General features: G+C 47.9%; 1 non-coding gene across 1 annotated transcript; it reads right to left on the bottom strand.

The window, feature by feature from the left end:
- Window positions 1-3,490: 3,490 nt before the first annotated feature.
- Trnaa-cgc (transfer RNA alanine (anticodon CGC)) lies at window positions 3,491-3,563 on the bottom strand. Its single transcript has one exon. It is a non-coding gene; the product is annotated as a tRNA-Ala (tRNA).
- Between the last annotated feature and the right edge of the window lie 2,143 nt (window positions 3,564-5,706).

The raw sequence follows: 5,706 nt of genomic DNA, 5'->3' as shown, positions 1-5,706 counted from the left end.
GGCCATATACATAAAAAGAGGGATCCCCCACCACCAGGTATTCTTACCAGCTACCAATAAAATCGAAGCTGTGGCGGTGGAAGTAACCACTGCCACTGGACCCCTAACAATCGTTGCACTCTACAGACCCTCACAAGACCAGATAGATGAGGGAGACATAACTGCTCTAGGGCAAATTGAAGCAAAATCATAATAGGAGGTGACTTCAATGCCAAACACCCAGATTGGAACTCTAGACTAACCTCCAGAGCAGGTGCCAAACTGCAACGACTAGCGCGCTGCCACCACTTCAAAACATGGGGTCCAGTCGAGTCCACAAACTTTCCAAAAAATGGAGGTAGGCCCGACGTGTTAGACATAGCCCTCACTAGGAGGATCGCGGGGTTTGTGACCGCAAGGACAGTCAACAGAATGTCCTCCGACCACAACCCAGTGATTCTAGAGATCGAAGTGGGAGAATGGGTAGCACTCTCACGGTACCAGACGTCTTACAAACGTACAGACTGGGAGCGATACCGATAAACTGTCGCCTTTGATATCGCTCGCGCTCCGCCACCTACTGCGGAAACAGTGGAACAAGCGCTACAAGACCTAACAGGTTCCATCTTGCAAGCTGCGAAAGAGGCCACGCCGCCGCAAAGGGACGGGCCGCCCCCGCAAAAACAGCTCCCGGAACATTTGCTAGCTCAAATTCGACATAAGAACAGAGTGGCAAAAGAGTGGAAGATCACCAGAGATCTGGCCACCAGAATGCTGCTCAATCGTCTACAGAGAGCGATGAAGGTCGCGCTTGATGAGCACAGAAACCAGCAATGGCAAAACCGCCTCACAGTTCTCAAAGTAGACGATCACACACTTTGGCAAACAACCAAGCAATTCACAAAAAGACGTGCTAGGATGCCACCACTGACGGCCAGCGGTGTCTGGCCTACAGCCACGCTGAAAAGGCAAACGCCCTCTTCGGCTCCTTCGAGAGGCAGTTTCAAGTGGCAGAACCCCACGATGAAGAGTATGAAGAGATAGTCCGTCGACAACAGGCCATCTTCTTCAACGTTGAGGAGGACCCAGAGGACGAACACACACTTTTCGCTCCCGAGGACGTGGCAAAAGTAATTAGGCCTCTCTCCACAAAAAAGGCACCAGGACACGTCAATGTCACCAATCAGTTAGTTAAAAACCTCCCACCCTCTGCGATCACACACCTCGCGAACGTCTTCAACGAGATTACTCGTACCCCGAGTTCCCAGCTTGCTGGAAACACGCGGAAGCGGTCGCGGTACACAAACCAGGGAAAGACCCTCTATTCCCGCAGCACTACAGGCCGATTAGCCTCTTGCCAACTCTTGGCAAGATCTATGAGCGCATCCTGCTAAAACCCATACAGGAACATATTACCAGAGAGCAACTTCTGCTGGACTTCCAATTCGGATTCCGGCAGAACTACTATGCCCCACAACAGATCATGAGAGTGGTTGAAGCAGCCACAGAGGGCTTCAACCACAGAGGCTACTGCGGGATAGTGCTACTTCGACTCCATATGGCATAGAGGGCTACTCTACAAGCTATACACACAAGGGTTCCCAGGGAGCATAGTTAAGCAGATCAAAAGATATCTCACTGGGGCCGCTTTGTACAGTCTGTACACTGTAGACACACCAACGGCCCCCCTGGTGCACGCAGCGCAGTACGCAGACGACACAGCCTTCTACACACGAAATAAGGACCTGGTCATCTGTAGGCTACAAAGGGTTTTAGATGACACAGAAACTTGGGCCCGTTGCTGGCGCATTACCATCAATTCTGAAAAGACGCAGGCAGTGCTGATCACCCGGAGTCTCAGAAGGCGTGGACTTCCTCAACACCCCTCCCCCCCCCCTCCACCCTCACTTAAACGGAACCCAACTCCCCTGGCGCAGGACCGCCAAGTACCTTGGCGTAACCTTGGACTCTCGTTTTATGTGGAAATCCCACATAGACGGGTTCCACGGGAAGGTCTGTGCAACAATGTCCATCCTAGACCCAACCCTCAACTCAACCAGTTCCCTTCCCTGCTCTGTGGGTGTGAACGTATATCAGGCCCTGATATGGCCAGTAATGGAGTATGGATGCCGTGTCTGGGGATACTCAGCAAAGCAGCACCCGGACAAACTCCAGAGGTCGCAGAACCCCGCCCTCAGGAGGGCACTGCGCCTACTCCTCGGATTCCATATTGACAATCTGCACGCCTCTGCTAAAATCCCACTTCTAAAAGATCGCTTCCAAGGTCTGACAAGGGCCTTCTATGAAAGATCTTCCAGATCAGGAAACGTCCTCATCCACTCCCTAGGTCGGTATGACATGTCATGTGACAAGCACAAACGCCCAATGATGATCTTCGACGACTAAGTCGAAGAGATAATCCCTACACCCAACTCCTGATCCTCTTTCCTTCCTGATAATATCAATTATCTCGCAAACCCCAGGCAAGTACCAGACACATACAGAACGATCATCACATCACACAGACAACCGGAATCACAGAAATAAACACACATACAAGTACCAAGTGGAGTAAAAGCCGCAAGGCTACAAACTCCCCAAAACACTTCCCCAAAGAGGGGAAAGTATCAGTTGAGAGTGAGAGCAAAATGGTTCCGTTAGCAGGGCTCAACAACTTCGACCGTGGACTTGTCGTTGGATGTCATCTGAGTAACAAATCCATCAGAGCTATATCAGCCCTTCTGAAGCTGCTTTGGTCGACTGTTGGTGACCTGACTGTGAAATGGAAACGCGGAAGAACGACCCAGAACTAAACAGAGGCCAGGAAGACATCGTGTACGGACGGGCAGGGACTGTCGAGCACCGCGGAGTTATTGTAAAAAATCTGATGAACCAGGAGAAAGAATCACTCATGAGTTCCAGAGCGCTACCAGTAGTCCATCTAGAACAATAACCGTGCATAGAGAGTTAACTAGAACGCGGTACAATGGTCGAGCAACACCAGTAAACAATTCACTTCTACAGTCCATGCTAAGTGAGGTGATGTGAAGAGCGACGCCACTGGACAGAGGATTACTGGAAACGAATGATTTGGAGTGATTAATCATGCTATACCCTGTGGCAATCCGACGGAAGGGTTTAGGCTTGACGAGTGCCTGGAGAACGTCACCTGCCATCATCATAGCCAAGTATGGAGGAGGTAGCTTTACAGTTGGGTGCGTTTTTCGAGGTTAATTATGGTCCTCTCAGTGCGCTTAAGAAAACGCTGCATTCAGAAATGTATGACTACATTTTACAGAATACAGAATTTTAGACCAGTTTCATTGGTGGTGGTGGTGGTGGTGGTGGTGGTTAGTGTTTAACGTCCCGTCGACAACGAGGTCATTAGAGACGAAGCGCAAGCTCGGGTTAGGGAACGATTGGGAAGGAAATCGGCCGTGCCCTTTCAAAGGAACCATCCCGGCATTTGCCTGAAACGATTTAGGTAAATCACGGAAAACCTATATCAGGATGGCTGGAGACGGGATTGAACCGTCGTCCTCCCGAATGCGAGTCCAGTGTGCTAACCACTGCGCCACCTCGCCCGGTCCAGTTTCATTACTTTGTCATCTATACGAACTGCTGGAAACAATGATCTTAAATCGCCTCCTACTTGTGGTTGCCCCCCTGTTAATACCTCAAAAAGTTGATTTCGTCCCGGTCAAAGCTACACTGGACAACAGCTGAACCTTATGCAGTTCATAGGAGATGAGTTTGAAGCTCGTAAGGCGACAGGGGTGATATTTGTCGACTAATCAGCGGCCTATGACACTGTTAACCACCAGCTACCACTACTCAAGGTATACAATATGACCAAGGATTTTAGCCCAACTAGGTTCATCACAGCAAAACCGCAGGTTCTTCGTTGGCTTTCAAGGGCAGCGCAGACTACAGAAAAACGATCTTCCCCAAGGAAGCGCGTTGGCCCCTGTCCTATTCAACATGTATACAAACGACCAACCTATAGCCTCCGGACACCACGAGTTTCTTGTATGCTAATGATCTTGCTCTTGCCACTCAGAGCTAAGACATTGAATCTGAGGAGAAGATCTATCAAGATAATGTAGTACAAATAAGCTTAAACCAAACTCCTCAAAGATTCAAGTGTGTGCTTTTCATCTGAGAAATAGGGAAGCTACTCATAAGTTGATGATAGTAACGTCGTAGGGGTGACGCTGGACAGATCACTTACTTTCAAGAGACACTGCATGAATTGCAAGTTGAAAGTTTCCACCAGGAACAGTCTGTTAAGAAAATTGACCACATCGCAGTGGGGCAGTCAACTTGAAACCATTCGAATCTCTGTACGAGGTGCGACAATAAGGCAATGAGACTGATTTTCTTTGCAAGATGTGGCAACCCTGCAGGCTTGCGTAGGCACAATATCTTTGACCTTGGTCTATAAGCTGCTTCTAGTCCAAGCGGCACATCAATGCAACTGCTTACGGTAAGCTTCAGAAGGCTTTTGCAGAGGAGTTTATGTCAAGAGCTCAATTTTTTCGTTGGCTAAAATGTTTAGGGAAGGCAGAACGAATGTTGAAGATGAAGTGAAGACTGCAGTGGACGACCATGGATGCTTGTGTGCTTCTTTGATTCCAATGGGATTGTTCATAAAGAGCAGGTGCCTCCTGGACAAACAGTTAACCAATATTACTAAAGAGTCAAATCGGCGGTCAAGGGACTCCATTTTCAAACAACACAAGATTTCCGAAAAGCTGTGACGTAGGTCTTGGAGGATATTACAGAAGATGAGTTCCAGAAATGTTACCATCAATGGCAAAAGCGCTGCAAAAAGTGTGTGCAATCAGAAGGGAACTACTTTGAAGGAGACAACAATAAATGTGACTAAAACGGTAAGCAAAATTTTTTTCACATCAGTCTCATTACTTTATTGTCGCACCTCGTACTTCCATTAGCCTATTCTGCAGCAAAGTACGCTGTTTGGTATAATTCATCACATGCAAAACAGATAGACGTAGCCCTGAACGACCCCTGCAGGCATTTGAAATCTACTTCTGTCGAATGGATTTATCATCTTGCAGGAATAGCGCTGCCTCCCATTCGAAGAGAAATTGCAGCGAATAAGGAACGAAAGAAAGTGGAACAATAAAAAGCCCATCCCCTGTATGGGCGTAAGCCGCATTTGCAGCGATTGGAGTCATGGAAGAGTTTCCTTAGAACATCAAACGTACTTAGTACCGCTGCTAAAAATGCCAGGTTGCCACATTGGAGGGATAAGACTTCCCTTCCCTCTGGTTGGAAAAAAGTTTCTGAAACTCTGCCTCCAGGACATGACAAGGAATGGATGACCTGGAAATCTTTGAATGGGCTGAGATCAGGAGTGGGTGGATCAAGGTTTAATCTGGCAAGATGGGGCTACAGTGCAGAAAATATTAAGTGTGACTGGAGAAGTCCAGACTGTCCAGCAAAACCTTCAGTGTCCACTTGTCCAGCCAACTGTATTGCAAAAGACCTTCATCAAGTGACAGAAAATGGACTGGAAGTGACCAAATGTTGGACAAAGACTAGGTGACATGTTAACTGTGCACCAATGTATGTTTCTGACACGAGAATAATAATAGTTTAAAAAAGCATTATGTATTGCGTACAGTGGAGGAGCAGTTCGAAGACGACAATTGCTCGTATCAGTATTACAATTCAGGCCTTCACAAAGCAGCATGTGTGAGG

The sequence above is a fragment of the Schistocerca nitens genome, chromosome 8 (assembly GCF_023898315.1).
Source record: "Schistocerca nitens isolate TAMUIC-IGC-003100 chromosome 8, iqSchNite1.1, whole genome shotgun sequence".
Taxonomy (NCBI): Eukaryota; Metazoa; Arthropoda; class Insecta; order Orthoptera; family Acrididae; genus Schistocerca; species Schistocerca nitens.
The sequence above is the reverse complement of the archived record's forward strand: the minus strand, read 5'-3'. Positions and strand labels throughout refer to the sequence as shown.